The sequence below is a fragment of the Sceloporus undulatus genome, chromosome 3 (genome assembly GCF_019175285.1).
Source record: "Sceloporus undulatus isolate JIND9_A2432 ecotype Alabama chromosome 3, SceUnd_v1.1, whole genome shotgun sequence".
Lineage (NCBI taxonomy): Eukaryota > Metazoa > Chordata > Lepidosauria > Squamata > Phrynosomatidae > Sceloporus > Sceloporus undulatus.
The window spans coordinates 269,153,201-269,171,330 of NC_056524.1; the positions used below are offsets into that span (position 1 = coordinate 269,153,201).

An 18,130-nucleotide genomic window follows, 5' to 3' on the forward strand; every position below is an offset into this window, starting at 1 on the left:
GGAACATTTTGGTAGTAGCTGGGAAAGTGGAGTGACAGAGATCTCCCTACCAAATTGGGGCAGTAGGATGGTATAAGCTGGATCCCTTCTATGTGACAAGCCCATAGTCCAGCCCCCAGGTTCATGCATTTTAGGGCTTGTAAACTTAGATTTAATTTCAAAAGCAGCTGATACTTTATTCCACTGTATGTAATATAACCTCTGTATTGCCATTGTGCTGTTTTTAGCCTTGCTTGCTCCGATTTTTAACTTTGTTTACTACTCACTGATTCAGGTTTAGTTTGGTGACTAATTCTGTTTCCCTGCAAGCTGCACCTAGAAAAGGAGGAAGAGGAGGGGAAAACCAATGAATCCTCCACATTCACTGGAACTGGGGGCACAAGACACCCATAAAAGTGGTAAAACTGCAAATTAAAAAGCCATTACTTTTATTACAGAAGAGAACACATCTCTTCAAATCTCTAGGCCAATCTGCCAAACATCAGCATGATTTCTGGCAGATGTTGCCCATAAGAGTCATGCTGGAGGATGTAGAAATTCCTGGAGAACATATCAAATCTGTAAATAATCAAATTTGCAAAATTCAAAGCCACAAATGTGGAGGGCTGAGTGTACAATAAAGAAAGTTTGGAATGAAATTTTCATTGTAGATTTTAAACCATCAGAGATCCTAAAGATCGTGGCTCCAGAACATTCCTTTGTTTATTTAATTTCTACTGCACCTCTCTCCCAGATTAAGACCCAACACCAGCAAATCAAACTACAACTTAAAATGTTATCAATACAATTTGTTGTTTCTTTATTGTTGGGCGCCTTTAAGTTCAGCATGGTGTATTGGTTTGAGTGCTGGGCTATGACTTTGGAGACCAGGGTTCGATTCTTCGCTCGGCCATGAAACCCACTGGGTGACCTTGGGCAAGTCACATGCTTTCAGCCTCAGGGGAAGGCAATGGCAAACCCTCTCTGAAGAAGTCTTACCAAAAAATGAAAGTACAGGATGGGCTCCTAAGTCCAGCACCTAAGTCAGAGTCAACTGGAAGGCACATAACAACAAAACCTTGAGTTTAGGCCAGTGGTTTAAACCCAAATACAGCCCTGATGACAAACATAAGGGACTGATAACAGGTCTCAACTATGGTCTCTGTCGTTCTCAGAGCAAGCGTCAAGAGAGCAAAATTGACACACAGCGAGAGCAACAGAACCATTAAATGTCTTGTCTCCAAGCAACTAGGAAGAGATGGCCTTGCACCAAATTCTGACGCATTTTTATTAATTTCCCTGTCTGCCTTTTCCTCTTGTCCTTTATTAATGTCCTATTTATGATAAACAGGATGCTTGGAAAAAGAAAGTAGGGGGGGGAGTCTGTTTCTCTTTCTGAGTTACAGTCTGAGACTTATCCTTAAGGTCAAGGAGGGCTGCATCCACACTTTAACTGCCGTGGCTCTGTACTATGGAACTGTGGGAACTGTAGTTTATTGTGGCACCAGAGCAGAGCCATAGAGATGCCCATTCCATGATTTGGGCTGCCAAGTGAGACTCAAGATTTCCAGGCAGCTCAATGCACGTTGCTGTGTTCACAGGCATTTCTGGTGTGCATCTTACCTTGGTGTGCAGGTTCCTGATCCAGGAAGCCAATGTTGACAGTTAGCTCTTGAATATATCTGTGAACGAAAGCACAGAAAAATATGGCCAGATTAAGATCAGGTTCCCAGGACTGGAGTAAAGCTGGTTGTTGCCCTCCCAAAAGGTATCTATGTTATTCAATAGAAAGCAAAGGAATCACTATCTCAGCCACTCAAGTGGACAATTTTGGAATATTCTGGATTTCACAATTCCAGATAAGGGAGACTCAATCTGTATATGTGTCTGTATAGTATTCCAGTCAGCAGTCGAGCTGTTATATTTCCCACTACAGTAGTTGTGGCTTCTGAGTTGTCTTCAAAGGCAGCCCCATGTAGTAGAACGTGTTATAACAGTCTAACCAGGGAGTTACCAGTGCATGGGCTACTGTGGGTAGTTTAGCTCTGCCTAGGTTCCCAAACTTTTCTATGCCCCATGGCCCTAGGAAATGTTTAATTAATGTTTGCATCCCCTACAAAAGTAGTATCACATTTGAAGAAGTTTGCTTTCCAATTTTTGAACCACAAGCTGAACTATGTACAATATTGCAGGTAAGCAAACTGTACTTTAAAAAACACACGTTTTAACACAGTGCATAAAAGGCAAATTAATTGCTGCAGCTTGTAGGGCAGCTCCACAAAGAACACCTCACAGTAGTCTAAACAGGAAGATACCTGTGCATGGACTATGGCTAGGTTATCTCTGGGCTTATTCAGACAGTAAAAATAATCCATCTGACTATTTAATAATACATTTGATTAAAGTGAGGCTGCCAAAAAAATCCCACTTAATCCAGGAGAATCAGTGTCAGGTATTTTTCCAAGTTTTCCTAAAAGATTTGCATCATCATCTGTGTAAATAACTGATGTGGACAGACTCAGGATAAAGCAGAAAAACACTCTGCATGCTCTGAACGTGCTTCAAATACATTCGCACCATCAACTCCATCTTTATTTGAATGCTGGCATGTGTGAGCAACCAAACTCGCAGACAGGCGCACAGATGCGGTTCCATAGTGAGAACAACAAAACTGGAATGTGGGAGTGAGATTATGCACATTGTCATGCTAAAAAAGATGACATTTGACATCTGAGGAAAGCAAATCTTGACAAAGGTGGTGCCAATAACTCTGAACAAGAGGGTCCACTTGGACCTCTAGCAACAGGGATGGATCTAAGAGCATCCCTAAGCCATGCCTCTGCTCCTTCCAAACCCCAAGCAGATTCAACTGCTGATGTTGCCACTACAAATTCTGATCCCCCCCCCCCATGGTGTCTGTTCCATAAGAAGTACAATTTTCTCCTCTTGGAAACTCTTTTCAGTCCTCCCACTCTTAATTTTGAGGTTCCTGCATGAGAACCCCATTTCTAAAAGGGAGGACCCACAGCACTTTGATCACAACCCCGCATCCCACCATCAATGCAGAAGAGTCAATTTCTGAGCCGTGAAACTCGGCTCCAGCAAATGTGTGACTGAACCCCTTGTTGCATTTCTAAATATACCGTGGTTGTCAAGACAACCAAGGGGAGACTGATGGCTCTCGCACACAGGGCCCCTATCCACTTAATTGTCAACAGTGCCAGGCTGACTCAGAAGAAAAAGCCACCTGAGACGTCTTATTGCCATGGATACTCCTGGCTTCGAGCTACAGGTGTTTCCAAATCACCAAATAGGGGTGAATGAAGAATAGAGGGGTGACAGATGGACAGACTTGGCTAAAATTGTGTGTTTGTGTATAACTGAGAGACATCCCTGCATTTTGAGAAGCAATAGAAAATAGGAGCAAATGTTTCTGGGCAGACAGCATTGAAATGGTTTGTGTCTACTCTTGGGGCAGAAGGAATAATATTTGAAAATATTGGAAACCCCAATCCACAAAGGAGGGTTCCTGCCGTTTAGAAAACCCAATGAGTAAAATCATGAAAGCAACAAGATTCTTTGGCGTGGAACTTCTTATCCGCAGAATTGACCATGTTGAGGGTTGTTTTTCTGCACAGAAAATGTAGAACATCCTTTGCCTTTGCCTTCCTCCGAGGCTGAGAGCATGTAACTTGCCCAAGGTCACCCAGTAGATTTCCAAGGCTGAGCAAGGATTCAAGACCTGGCCTCCAGAGTCATAGTCCCAAACTAGTACATCATGCTAGATCTTTCAGCATGATAGGATTTGTAGTTCTTTCTGTATAATCCACAGAGATGGGTTTTGCCAGCTCCTTCCTCTGAAATAGAGCTTACCACACCTGGTATTCATTAGTGGTCCCCCCATCCAAGGACTACCCAGGACTGAACCTGCTTAGCTTCCAAGATCAGGCAGGACCTGGTGCCTTTATGGTATTAGGCTACCACAAATACTATACTTTTGTATAAAACATAACAGCTTTTGCACAAAATGTGACAGCTTTTTCCTTGGTATCAGGGCTGCAAACTATAAAAATCCCATGGGAATTGACTTTCTTTTCTTTTTCCAATGTGGTGTCTCAATATGTTGAGATACTCTTTCCTCCTGGGACCAGGAAATTTAGGAATCATCCTTGCATTCCTTATTTTCAGTGCCTTCTAAAGATAACTTGCAGGGAACAGCTTTTATTTCAAATTGGCGATCCAATTTTAGAATTAGCACAGCTGTCCCAGGAATGTATTTCTTGGCTAATTTCATTCTCAAAAGAAGCAAAGAGTATTGTTAGCACTTTTCTTCCCACTATGAGAAAGCCTTTGAAAATGGCATAGTTTCAAAAGACTACTTGAAGTTTGAGATTTATTATTTTCAAAATTCACCCAATGCGTAGAAAACAGCATTTTCTGTGCTGGAAACAACATTTTCATCATAGAAAATAGTATTTCTGTGTAGACAATGTTGCTTCCAACACAGAAAACTCTGTGACTAGAAAATGCTGTTTTCTGTGTTTAACAAGTATCTGAATCTTTTGAAGAATAAACAATTCTTGTCTGTCCAGGATTCTTCTCAAGATGGATTTCTGACACTGAGGAAACCATTTTCCCCAGCATTTTCAAAACCTGCTGTTAGGAAGGGATTACCCTCATTCTTGTTTTTTTTAAGGCCATTTGCTTTTGACTTTCTAGCTCAGTGAGATTAATTTTACCGAGATGAATGACTGCTCCTGGAGAAAGTTTGGGGGGGGGGGGAAATCAGCTATTATCATTGTACGTGTTTGTTTTTTCTTTCCCCAGAGCGTTATGAATGACAGTACTCACTTTGCTAGGAAACTTTCACAATGCTGCTTTGGCTTTGATAGAGGCTGAAATGGCTCAAGGCAAAGGAGATGAATAACAAGGTTAGACCCTTCTTTTGGGAGGAAGAAGGCAACAGTACCGATTGCCCAGCCTCTTCATCTCACGCTTGCCTTTGAAACACCATCCCAAAGAGAGAGAAGACAGAAAGGCAACTATTTATCTTGGTTCAGTAAATAAATCGAAGATGTCCTTGAAGTGTTAAAAAAAAAGTCTCACAAGGTGTATCTGGAATCTTACAGTCACATACACTTTTACAGATGGGGGCTCCTGCCTTCTAGGGCAAGAATGGGCTGAATACAGAATCACAGACTCATAGAGCCTTAAGAGGTGGAAAGGACGACAAGGGCCATCTATTCCAACCCCTGGCCATGCAGGAATACACATTCTCCTGAAAAATGTCCATTGAGCCTCTTTTTAAAATCGTTCAAAGACTGAGACTCCATCATCCTATTCCATGGTTGAGCAGCTCTTACAGCAAAGAAGTTCCTCCTAAGGATTAAATGACATCTCTTCTCTCATGAATCCACTGGTTTGTGCTCTGGCCTCCGGAGCAGCAGAAAACAAACTGGGTCCATCTTCATGCCATCCTTTTAGATATTTAAAGATAAGTCTGTCAGCTCTCTGTCTTTGCTTCTCTAAGATAAACACACCCATCTCTCTAACTTTTTCCTCCCAAGGCTTTATTTCAAGAACTCTGACCATCTTGGTTACTCTTCTCTGGACCCTTTCCAGCATGTCCATAGCCTTTTTGAACTTTGGTGTCCAGAACTGGGCACAGGATTCCAGGTGAGGTCTGACCAAAGCAGAACCTCCTTTAATTTGGACATTATGATCGAGTTGGTATATCATTGTCATTGTCGTCGTCATCATCATCATCATCATCATCATCATCATCATCATCGTTTATGGCTAGGGCAGTTGATGGTGAGCAATTGTGGAGGTCCCTCATTCAGAGGGTCATCGTAAGTCAAAGTCAGCTTCATGGCAAATAACTACAACAAGCTGTGATCCTATCTATGGCAATTTCATTTAGACGCTTTGCCAGTCCACTTGGGATTGCTCCCAGACCACCTCTTAGTAATGGAATCATAGTTGTTTTCTTTTCCCAGAGGCAGTGCATATCCATTTTGAGGTCTCAGTGTTTCATAAGCCTTTCCTTCTATTTGTCTTCTTTGCTGCAGTCCCTGGGGATTGCTGTTTTAAGCCAGGCATTCTCTTTCTCAACCACAATCATTTCTGGCATTGTATGTTCTGAACATTTATCAGTTTGAATCTTAAAGCCCAATAGGATTTTTACTTCACCATTTCTGACAACCGTTTCAGGCTTCTGCTCCCACCACTTCTTTGCAGTTAGTAAAACATATTTTGTTTGCATAGATTCCAAGGAATCATTGCAACCGCTTTGTCACGGCATTGCTTATATTCAGTCTGTACAATCTTGTTTCATGAACTAATAATCTAGGGTTACTGCATTTCAAAAAGTGAAGAGGAGGACATATTCACCCATTAACAACTCGAAACCACTGATTAGCAAGATGAATTTCACTTTGAATCATAACATCTTAACAGCTGGGAAGGACCCCAAGGGCCATTTAGTGCAACCACCTGCTTTGCAAGAATACACAAGTAAAGCACTCCTGACAGATGCCCATCCAACTTCTGTTTAAAGACCTACACAAAAGGAAAGGCTGCCACCCACCGAGGTAATCTATTCCTCTCTTGAACAGCTCTTCCAGTAAAAAGGTTCTTACTAATGTTTAGATGGAATCTCTGTTCTTCTCATTTGAATCCATTGGTTTGTTTCCTCATCTCTAGAGCATCAGAAAAAAAGTTTGAAAACAATTCAAAAGGGATGTTGACCAGCTGGAGCATGTCCAGAAGAGGGCAACCAAAATGGTGAAGGGTCTGGAAACTACCAAACCCTATGAGGAGCAGCTTAGGAAGCTGGGGATGTTTAGCCATGTTTCAATATTCAAACAGATGTCCTATTGAGGATGGACCAAGCCTGTTTTCTGCTGCTCCAGAGACTAGGGCACAGAGCAATGGATTCAAGAGACAAGAGAAGAGATTCCACCTCAACATTAGGAAAAATATCCTGATGGTAAAAGCTATTCAACAATGGAATATACTGCTGCCTCAGAGTGTGGCGGAGTCTCCTTCTTTGGCGGCTTTTAAGCATAGAGGCTGGGTGGCCATCTGTCATAGGGAGTGCATGGGTCATGTCTTCTTGCACGGCAGAATGGCCCTTGGGATCTCTTCCAACTGTATGCACTTTTGGGCAGGCCTTGTTCAGAGTGTCCCCACAATTTGAGGACAGGGCTGCCATCCTCCTCGGGCTCTGACTGGAGCCTGCTGTCTTGGTTTTCCTCATCTGAGGAGGTCTTCTCCAAAGGATAAGGAATCCTCTTGTTTTGCACCACAGTGGGCAAGTAGCCTTTCCACACAATGACAGTAAATGACTACATTAGATGAGATGCCTTCTCTTTACACCATGAGACAGGTATTTTATTAGCTTCATCTCCTCTCTGGACAGGCAAATAGGCAGGCAACAGACCGCTAGGATTCCAACTTTATTTATTTATTTATTTTATATATTGCCTTTCTCCTCAAAGCAACCCAAGGAGGCTCACAGATTTTAAAAATTACAATAAAATTTAAAACAGTTAAAATAATCTAAAATCAATATAAAATTACAGTCGCCCCTCCAATTCACAGATCTGAGATCCATGACCTCAATTATGCATGGAGGGGTGAGAGGCGACCTCCATTACTTCTAATGGCACCTGCGCCCAGGGCTTGTGCCCTATTCAAGCCTATGAGGTTTCAATATGCGCAAACCTCCATTTTCACGAGAGGTCCAGAATGGATCCCCTGCACAAACAGAGAGCCAACTGTACATTAAAAATATAACAGAAGTTAAAAGGCAACACACATGCTCAGTATAAAAACCACCATAGCATGCTTATGTTTTAAATGCTTGCTTAAATAAAAACGTCTTAGCCTTCTGTCAAAAGGCAAGCAGGGAGGAGGCCAGTCTAGCCTCCCATGGAAGGGAGTCCCATAGGGTGGGAACAGCCACTGAGAAGGCTCTCTTTAAAGCTGGGCCAGCAGATGGATGGGAATACTTTCAGAAACAAATGAAGAAGACAATGTACATTAGGCCCTTGGTATCTGCTTGGGTTTAGTTCCAGGACCCCCTGCAGATACCAAAATCTGTGGCTGTTCAAGTCCTATTAAACACAATGAACAGTAAAATGGTCCCCCTTATATAAAAAGGTAAAATCAAGGTTTGGTTTGGGGAATTTATATATATATATATATATATATATATATATATATATATTAAAAAAAATTTCAAGCCCTGGATGGTTGAATCCATGGAGAAAAAGTCAGTGTATATGGAGGAACAACTGTAGTTGCTTTGCACTCCAATTCTACCTCCCTCCAAACACTGCCATTGTGGGGAGAGGACTCCATTCTTTAGCTGGTAAATCAGGAATGAGACCTGTAAAAGTGCCAGGGTTTGAAACTTTTTTGATTTAGTCCTATATTGATTTATTTAGTCCTATGTTTTCAAACCAGCTAGTTTTTAAACAGTTTGCTTTTGTTGTTGTTCATTTTAGTTTTTGTTTTGCATAAATGTGCAGAACTACATCGATATAGGACTAAATCGGAAAATAAAGTAGCAAAATGCAGTTCTAGCTTTAATAATAACAGTTCTTTTTCAAGTACTCTTTTAAAGAAAGTTTGTTTGGGCTGAACGTGTGTTAATTGGAGGTTTTGTTTCTAAGCTGCATTTCTTGCACTGTAAAAATAAAGTGTTAAAAAAGAAGCAAATGACACTGGATTGTGGCCCAGCAATGAACAACTGCCAATGAATGGTTCAAGTTAGAAGGTTTAAAGCAGTCATTGTTGCCAGCCAGATGTTAATAATAATAATAACAACAACAACAACAACAACAACAACAACAACAACAATATTGTGAAGCAGGAGTATCATATGGTTTAAACCATGGTTTAGCCAACCTGGTTTAAACCAGCCAACCCTGACAGGTGCAAGGACCAATCTGACTGTACAGGTTGCACTGGCACATTGCAGCATGTCACATCTTGTTCTCATTTTCCCCAGTTTTGGAGGCCTGGGGAAGGGGTTCTGGGGGGAGGAAAGCAAAAGAGCCAAAAGTGCGTATATGTTGTGGTTCAGTATTAAATCTATTTCATGGATCTGGGGCAAAAACATGATTTATTTTTCTTTAGGGTTTAGGAATATTGGGAAGCTGTTGCAGGCTTTGGGGACCACAAAGATGTTATTTGGAGGCCATATTCAATTTGTAACCCATACTTTACCCCTGTCACAAGTGGTGGACCTGCAGCTTGCATGTTGCCTGTTCAGTTTGCCAGCCATCATATCATGAAGCGAGCCACAGAATTAAAGGTGCAACAAAAGGAATGCTGCCCACGATTTGGGTTTGCAAAGGATGCCTTTCTCCGAGTCTTGGCTACCTTAAGCCTCCCTTCAGGCTCAACCTTTGTGCTGTTATGAGCTGTCCTTTGATGACTAAGAGTGAAGCTGAGATGCAATTTTCACTCCTCGCTCAGAAGCCTGGCTTGAAACTCTGCTGCTCTCGGTGTTTATATTTAGTCCCCTTCCAGCCTATCTGTGTAATAACTTTCTGAATCACACTCATCAAAGTGGAGCACAATTCTCCTTTCTTCTGCAAACCTGTTCAAATCACAGGTTGGCCATGTTAATTAGGACTCTCCAAAAACCGTGCTCCCCTTAAAGAGAAAAAGACTGGGGATGGATTGTATACCCTTTTCTGTTATTAAATTGAAACATCTTAGTCCATGCCTTTTTCAGCTCTACCACTCCAACAAAATAGGTACTGGCTGAAGTCTTTGATAGACCCTTGAGGAGATGTTTATATTCCACATTTTCAACAACAAAAGTACACAGTCCATCCATCCATCCCCCAGCTTCTTGGGGGGAAAAGAGCTAAGTGAGGTCTTCCCAAACCCATTAAATGCAACAACATGGTGGCCATCCAAACTTTGTTTTAAATCCTCCAGTGCAGGAGAATCCACCAGATTCTGAGGCAGTCTACTCCATTTTCAAACAGCTCTATTTGCCTCCTAATGTTTGGTTGGAATCCGTCTTATTATTTTGATCCACTAGTTTGGGTCTTATCCTTTGGAGCTGCAGAAAAGAAGATCTTGCTCAATCATCTACTAGACCTTAAAGATCACATGCCTTGTCATACAATTTCTCTGTCTTCTCTTCTCCAGGCTAAACACACCCATCTCTGTAACCAATTCCTCATACAGTGCTTACTTGCCAGACCTTTTGAACCATCTTGGCTACCTAAAGAGTATGTATCTGTAGCTGATGGTGCCTGAGGAACTTTTGGAAAACTTTAGGGGGAAGAGAGAATTTTCTGCCCCAGAGTGTGACAGAGAAGAGTCCTTAGTCTGATTTTCAATCTACTTTGCCAACAGTCAGATCCAGGAAATGTCAACAGCTCCTGCAGATGACAGACAGCTAAGAATCTAAATCCACTAGGCTCTTGGCATTTCTGAAAGGAAGGCTTCTGGGCCAGTGGATTCACTGTTGTGTTTTGATGCATGGGGACATGTGGCAATTTGAGAGCTGGGTCGAAGACAAAGAGATGGCAGAACGAGCAACAAAACGTAGCCATTCCCTTGTGAAACTCCATTCCCTGCCCAAACAACAAGGTGTATTTTTGCCAGTTCGAATCTCCTGACATCTCTGCTCTATCATAAGCCACTTAAATCTTTTCAAGTGACTTAATCAAATAAAAGAAGGCAAGCTGTGATTAACAGAGCATGATTCAGAGAGGGATTATGACTCTCCAGAGACTCATCAAACGGGTTGCTGTAGTTTGAGGTGTTGTCTTTATTTATTTATTTTTTACAGGCTCAGATCTGGAGAAATTCACCTGTCTAATAAATACATCTCTCCGCATCCATCCCATCACCCTTCTTCTGCTAGCAACCATCTCCAGACCTCCTTGCTTTTGGCCTCTTTCTCAAATGACCTTTCCTATAAATCTCTGGGCCTTTCGGAGTTGCTTTCAGCCACGAAATAGCACAGGGAAGAATTCGAAGGAGGAACCAAAAGGCTTCAAAAACTGCTCTCCAAAAGGTTATATTCCTGGCATTTGTCTCTCGAGGGCTTACCACTGGCTTTCACAGGGCAAGAAATAAAAGTATTGCGTGTTATGAATTTGGCCAAGAACTCTGAAAGGCTGAGCTGGGGAAGGGGAAGGAAAAAGGCAATACCCTTTCATAAGACTATAAGACTGTGTGGGCTGCCCCATTAAATTAATAGGCAGTTGATTCAGAGCATACAGAAAAATTCAACATCAGATTTATGCAACTAACTAGCACCAAGCAAATTGGTGGCCTTTCATTCCACTGGGTCCCTCCAGAACCCATTTCACAACATACAAATTGTAGTATTGAATCACTGAATCACAGAATCATAGAGTTGGAAGAGACCACAAGGGCCACCCAGTCCAACCCCATTTTGCCATGCAGGAACTCACAATCAAATCACCCCCAAAAGATGGTCATCCAGCCTCTGTTTAAAAACTTCCAAAGAAGAAGACTCCATCACCCTCTGAGGGTGTGCGTTCCTAACAGCTCTTCTTTAGGAAGTTCCTACTAATGTTGAGATAGAATATCTTTTCCTATGGCTTGCATCCACTGCTACAGGACCTATTCTCTGGAGCAGCAGAAAACAAGCTTGCTCCAACCTCGATATGACATCCTTTCAAATATTTAAACAGAGCTATCATATCACCTCTTAACCTTCTCTTCTCCAGGCTAAACACCCCCAGTTTTATAAGTCTCTCCCCATAAGGCATGGTTTCCAGACCCTTTACCGTTTTTGCTTGTCCTCCTCTGGACATGCTCCAGCTTGTCCACATTCTTTTTGAATTATGGTGCTCAGAACTAGATATATGATTCCAATTGGATATTCTAATTGGATATTGTGCATTGCCTCACCAAAATCCACAGGAAGAGACAGGTAAGAAATAATAATACTGTAATAATAATAATAATAATAATAATAATAATAATAATAGTTGTTGTTGTTGTTGTTACACTTACAAAGGACTATCATTGTGTAATATGTAGTGTGGTGATCCAAAATGAGTTGTAACAGGACTCTGGGAAAGCAAGCTTCGAATCCACACTCAGGCATGGAAACTCACTAGGTGAGCCTGGGCAAGTCACACTCTCTCAGCCTGAGAGGAGGGCACTCACAAACCTCCTTGGAATCAATCTTTCAACAGAACCCTGTGATAGGGCAGCTGGAATTCAGAGTCAATTTGACGGCAAATTCAAGGTGGTGTAGTGGCCTGGGTGCTGGAGTAGGACCCTTCTCGAACAGGCTGCAAATCCCCACTGGATGCCCTTGGGCAAGTCATGCTTTCTCAGCCCTGGAGGAAGTCAGCGCCAAACCTCCTCTGAAGAAACCTTGCCATGAAAACTCGAGGAGAGGATAGCCAGAAAGTCAAGAGTCAACTTGAAAGCAGAATTCTTATTTGGGGAAAACACCCTCTTCCTCCCCCAAAACAGTAGAAGTTTCCTTTTAGGTGCAGTTCAGCAGCAAACACTAAGCAGGTGGAGAAAACTCTTAGCATTTTTGAATATCTATTAACATTTGGTGAGTTCATGAAGAGAGTAACCGAAAAGAAAAAAAGAAAAGAAAAAAAGAAAGCAGCTCTGTGGTTTCCAAGATGCACTGGAGACAGCTCCAGCGTCAGCCTTTTCTTGGTTTTCAAAAGTTGTGAAAGCGGGTGATTTCTGCAAGAGCACCCAATGACTTCTAGCAATTAGGTTTCAGTCACCAAAAACACAAGGATTACTGTAAAAGGACTTTCTCACTTCTCGCTTGAATAAAAATGAAAGTAGGGTTATGTGGTTGGAGGGAAGGGGAGGTGTAGAATTCCTTTCCTTCTATATATATATATATATATATATATATATCATGGGGTGAAAAAGTTGAGACATCTTGCAAAACTGAAGATGACAAGATTTGGATGGATGACAGTCTGAGATTCTGTGTGAGTCAAAACACAAGATGCCAGCAAAGTCTTGATTTCCACACACATTACACATACTCTATGGTGATCAGTTTCCATTTGACAGGCCAGGATACTGCATCTAGGAGATATAGCATAGGTTTACACTCTCTGTTTTAAATCCAACATCTCCTTGGCATGGCATAAATACCTGCCTGTGGACATATGTCCCATAGCAGTACTACACAAACTCCATGCAGAATAGCAACATTGTGCGGCATATATGCCAATGACTGTGTGGCATTGTGCAATGCACAATGCACAGTTTGTTGGCAATGGTGTAGTTAACTGCCTTTAATATCATTCTGTACTGCATTTGAAGCAGTGGGTTTATATCCACAAAAGCTCATGCTAAAATAAAATCCAGTTCCTCTTAACTGAATAAAAATCCAGTTAAGAGGAACTTTAAAATGGAATCCATTTACATTTTCTTTATTCCTTCCTCTCCCATCTTTTTTAAGCTGCAAGAAACTAACTTGGCTACATCTTTGAAATCAATCAATCAGTCAGTCATTTTAAGTAGGCCCTTGGTATCCGTTGAGGTTTGGTTCCAGGATCCCCCATGGATATCAAAATTTGTGGATGCTCAAATCCCATTAAATACAAAGGTGTCGTAAAATGGTGTCCCTTATCTAAAAGGGAAAAATCAAGGGTTGCGCATGGGAAATTGTATATTTTTAAAGTATTTTCAAGCCGTGGATGCTTGAATCCGTGGATAAAACATCAATGGATAAGGATGGCTGACTTTATTTCTATCCTGACTTTATCAGCTTTCCTCAGCAGCACTGTTGGCAGAGGGAGGACCTTCAGAGAGTCTCCTCTCTACTAATCTAGGCAAGATCTGAATCTGAGAAGCTGAGGCCAAAAGGTTTCCTATCCCATTACTGATCCTCTTAACCTCACTATGCCCTTGACATAAGCTTGTTGGCAGCTCATAGTCCATCCGGTACATTAGTCTGGGACCTGGAGAGCCCCCCTCTATAACAATTTCTGACAGCCTCCCTCTCTAACAAAAAAGCATGTACCTCAGAGCCCCCTTCTATTGCATTATTTAACAAAGGTTAGCAAACCTATCACTCTTCACATATTGACTTGGTTTGTTTTCTAACCAGGATCTGTCTATTTTTCCTACAAAATGAATAAATCATTTTGCAGTGCATTTCATAGAATCATAAAGTTGGAAGAGACCACAAGGGCCATCCAATACAATTCCCTGCCATGCAGGAAATCCAAATCAAAGCATCCCTGACAGATGGCCATCCAGCCTCTGCTTAAAGACCTCCAAGGAAGGAGACTCCACTACACTCCGGGGGAGTTAGTTCCACTGTCGAACAACCCTTACTGTCAGGAAGTTCCTCCTAATGTTGAGGTGGAATCTCTTTTCCTGGAGCTTGCATCAATTGCTCCACGTTCTAGTCTCTGGAGCAGCAGAGAACAAGTTTGCTCCCTCCTCAATATGACATCCCTTCAAGTATTTAAACAGGGCTATCATATCACCTCTTAACCTTCTTTTCTCCAAGCTAAACATACCCAGATCCCTAAGGCATTCCTCATAGGGCATGGTTTCCAGACCTTTCACCATTTTAGTCGCCCTCCTTTTGACACATGGCTCCAGTTTCTCAATGTCCTTTTTGAACTGTGTTGCCCAGAACTGGACACAATATTTCAGGTGGGGCCTGACCAGAGCAGAATATAGTGGCACTACTACTTCTCTTGATCTAGACACTATACTTTTATTGATGCAGCCTAAAATCGCATTGGCCTTGTTAGCTGCCGCATCGCACTGTTGACTCATGTTCAACTTGTGGTCTACTTGGACTCCTAGATCCCTTTCACATGTTGTCTCCTTAAGCCAGGTGTCCCCCATCCTATATCTGTGCATTTCATTTTTTCACCCTAAGTGCAGTACCTTACATTTCTCCCTGTTGAAGTTCATTTTGTTAGCTGTGGTCCAGCCTTCTAGTCTATTCAGGTCGTTTTGAATTTTGATCAGTGATGCTTTCACAATCATATGCCAAAAGCAGTCTACCTTGTTCATATTTTATCATGATTATATTTTTCTACAAAGAAGGAAAAACTACAACTTTAAAATTTCATACCAAGGGGGCCTCTGGCATCCACTGGGGTTTGGTTCCAGGACCAAAATCCATGAATTACCAAACCCCATTAAATCCAATGGAGTAGTAGAATGGTGTCCCTCCTATAAAATGGCAAAATCAAGGCTTGCTTTTGGAGATTTATATATATTTGTTTGACAATTTTCAAGCCGTGGATGGTTGAATCTGTGGATAAAGATTCCCTTTGTGGGAGAAAGACATGGTACAAAAACCATAAATCAATCAATAAATAATAAAGAACCCATGAATATGGAGGTCTGATTGTACAGGATGAGTCCTGCTCTTCTCGTCAGGAATTCTGAAATCCAAAGTACTCCACAATCCCAAATTGTCCACATAGATGGCTGGGATAATGACATCTTAACATAATTATAGTTTGGCATACACAAACTTTATTTCACGCACAAAACTATTAAAAATACTGGGTACAAAATTACCTTCAGACTGTGATTATAAGGTGCATATGAAGCAGAAATGAATTGCGTGTTTAGGCTTGGGTCCTAACTTCAAGATATCTTATTATGTGTATGCAAATATTCCAAAATCTGAAAAACTACAAAATTCAAACCACTTATGGCTCCAGGCCTTTCAGATAAGGAAGACACAACCTGTACCATTATCTATATTAAAAAGACTTAACTGAGGATTTGAGGTCCATTTGGACCATAAACTCTCAATTTTGAGAGGTACCTCCACCCTAACCCCCCCCCCCCAGGCCCTGCAGAAGCAGTCTTGTTACTCCTTGCAAAATTTCTCTTGGCAGTCCTATGAGAGTCACCTGGGTGGGAAGAGCCAGCAAGAGTTCATGGGCCCACCTGCTCACCAAAGGTCTCCAGACCTTATTTAAATCAAACCCAAGCTTGCAAAACCCTCCCTTAACTGCTGGGGGGCCTTGGCACATGGGTGGCAGTGAGAGAGAAGCCCAAGGGCAGCACCCAAAGGAATTGCAAGCTGCTTTGAGAGCATTAGGGAAAATGTTTTGTTTTTATCTCAAGTTGCTCACTGGGGAGTTGTCAAAAAGGAACATCTGTTTCTCTTTGGACTTTGCTGTTGGCAAGCTCTCCCAGCAATTAAATGTGGTGCAAATGAGGAGCAGTATTACAGATACAATGACCTGAATATTTAATTTGGGAAAGGTTGCATGGACTGGAAGGGGCAGGTTGGGTAGCATAGTTGCAAAGGGGCTTGTAAGGACCTGGCAATACAGGATGAGTCTGCCTTCTCTGTAATTCCGAAATCCAAAATATTCCAAAAACTTTTTTCCATGAGTGGCTCAGATACTGATACTTCAATGTTCACAGGTGTTCTCCTTTCCCAGGACATGTCCTACATTTCAACCTTCTGTCCAGGAGGAATTTCAAAATGTCCTCCATTTAGAGCATGACTAAGAAGCACGAATTTACATTTATAGGAGAATTACAGGTTTCTGTGGGTTTTTCAGGCATCTCTGAAGAAGCCAGCCACAGATGCTGGGGAAACGTCAGGAATAAACTCTTTAGAACATGGCCACAGAGCCCGAAAAACCCACAAAAAACGATGGATGCCGGCCATGAAAGCCTCCGACTTCACAAATAGGAGAATTGTTAGCTATTGTTTTATTATATCCTACATTTCTCTTGAATGTCCCACATTTTGTGGTGGCATATCCTCCTTTGTGGTTAGGACATCTGGTCACCCTGAATGTGCACAAAATTTGTTTCATGCACAAAATTATTAAAACTGTTTTGTATAAAATTACCTTAAGGCTTCGATTATAAGGTGTATACAAAAGATAAATGGATATTTTTGTTAAGACTTTGTCCCATCTCCTGGATATCTATGTATGTATGTGCAAATATTTTTTTAAAACCAACCCAAAAATCCAAAATACTAAACACTTTTCAGAGAAGGGAGACTCAACCTGTATTAGATTCAGAAGTGGGGAAGCAACCTGGAAAAGATAAGGGAGGTCTCTGAATTAATAATTCAACTCTGTTACCGCCAATTTTTACACAATGCATGAATTGTGTAAATTCTCTATCTATCACCTGTTGATTGATCAATTGAGCAATCAATCAATCTGGATCAGATAATCTCCCATAATCCTGCAGCCTGTGTCGTCACTCTTAGCATCGCTGGTTGGAGGATTCATGGAATCAGAGTCTGAGAGTTGGAAAGGGCTGCAAAGGCCAACGAATCCATCCCTCTACACAACTACAGAACTCCTAAAAGATACTCATTATATCTCTATTTAAAGACTCCCAAAGAAAGAGAGTTCATCACCCTCCAGAACAGTCCATTCCACTGTTGGACAACTCTTACGTAAAGACTTTCTTCCAAATGGAATCCCATTTTATTGTAATTTGAATCCACTGGTTCATGTTCTGGAGTGCACTGACACTGTGGAAATAAGGCAATTTCAGTGTGGTAGCTGAAACCCATGGAATCCAAGATTTGCAGTTTTACAAGGCTTTTAGCCTGCTCTGCCAGAGTGTTGGTGCCTCACAAAACGACAAATCGCAGGATTCATAGAATCATGGAATCATGACAATGATTTGGCAGAACAGAGACATGCCAGTTAAGGTGCTGTCAAACTGCACTATTTCTACAGTGTAAATGCACCCCTAGTCTCTATAACAGCAGAGAACAAGCTGGCTCTATCTTCTAAATAGCATTTCTGAAGATATTTAAATTCCACATCAGTGTTCATCTTTTATACATTGTGACTGCGCTGTGTTTTAATTTGTAATCTACTGGGAATGTGGTGGGGTGTAAAAAGATGCCAGCAAGCCAATATGGTGCAGTGGTTTGAGCATTGGTCTATAACTGGACACCAGGCTTTGAATCCCCCTTCAGCCATGTCACACTCTCTCAGCCTCAGTGGAAAGCAAAGGCAAGCCACCTTCTGAACATATCTTGCCCTGAAAACCCCATGGTAGGTTCACCTTGGGGTCTCCCTAAACTGGAAATAACTTGAAGGCACACAAGAACAACAAATAAAAAGATGATGATGATGATGATGATGATGATGATGATGATGATGATGATGATGAT

General features: G+C 41.6%; 1 protein-coding gene across 6 annotated transcripts in view; it reads right to left on the reverse strand.

Annotated features, from left to right (window-relative positions):
- LOC121924985 (LIM domain containing preferred translocation partner in lipoma) overlaps window positions 1-18,130 on the reverse strand; it is a 318,874-nt gene that overhangs the window by 189,386 nt on the left and 111,358 nt on the right. For 4 of the 6 annotated variants that reach the window (XM_042456641.1, XM_042456639.1, XM_042456640.1 and 1 more), the window contains one exon: window positions 1,603-1,661. The exons of the other annotated variants lie outside the window; for them this stretch is intronic. The gene's annotated coding sequence lies outside the window, so the exon portion shown is untranslated. The remainder of the gene's footprint in view (window positions 1-1,602; window positions 1,662-18,130) is intronic. 6 annotated transcript variants of the gene reach the window in all.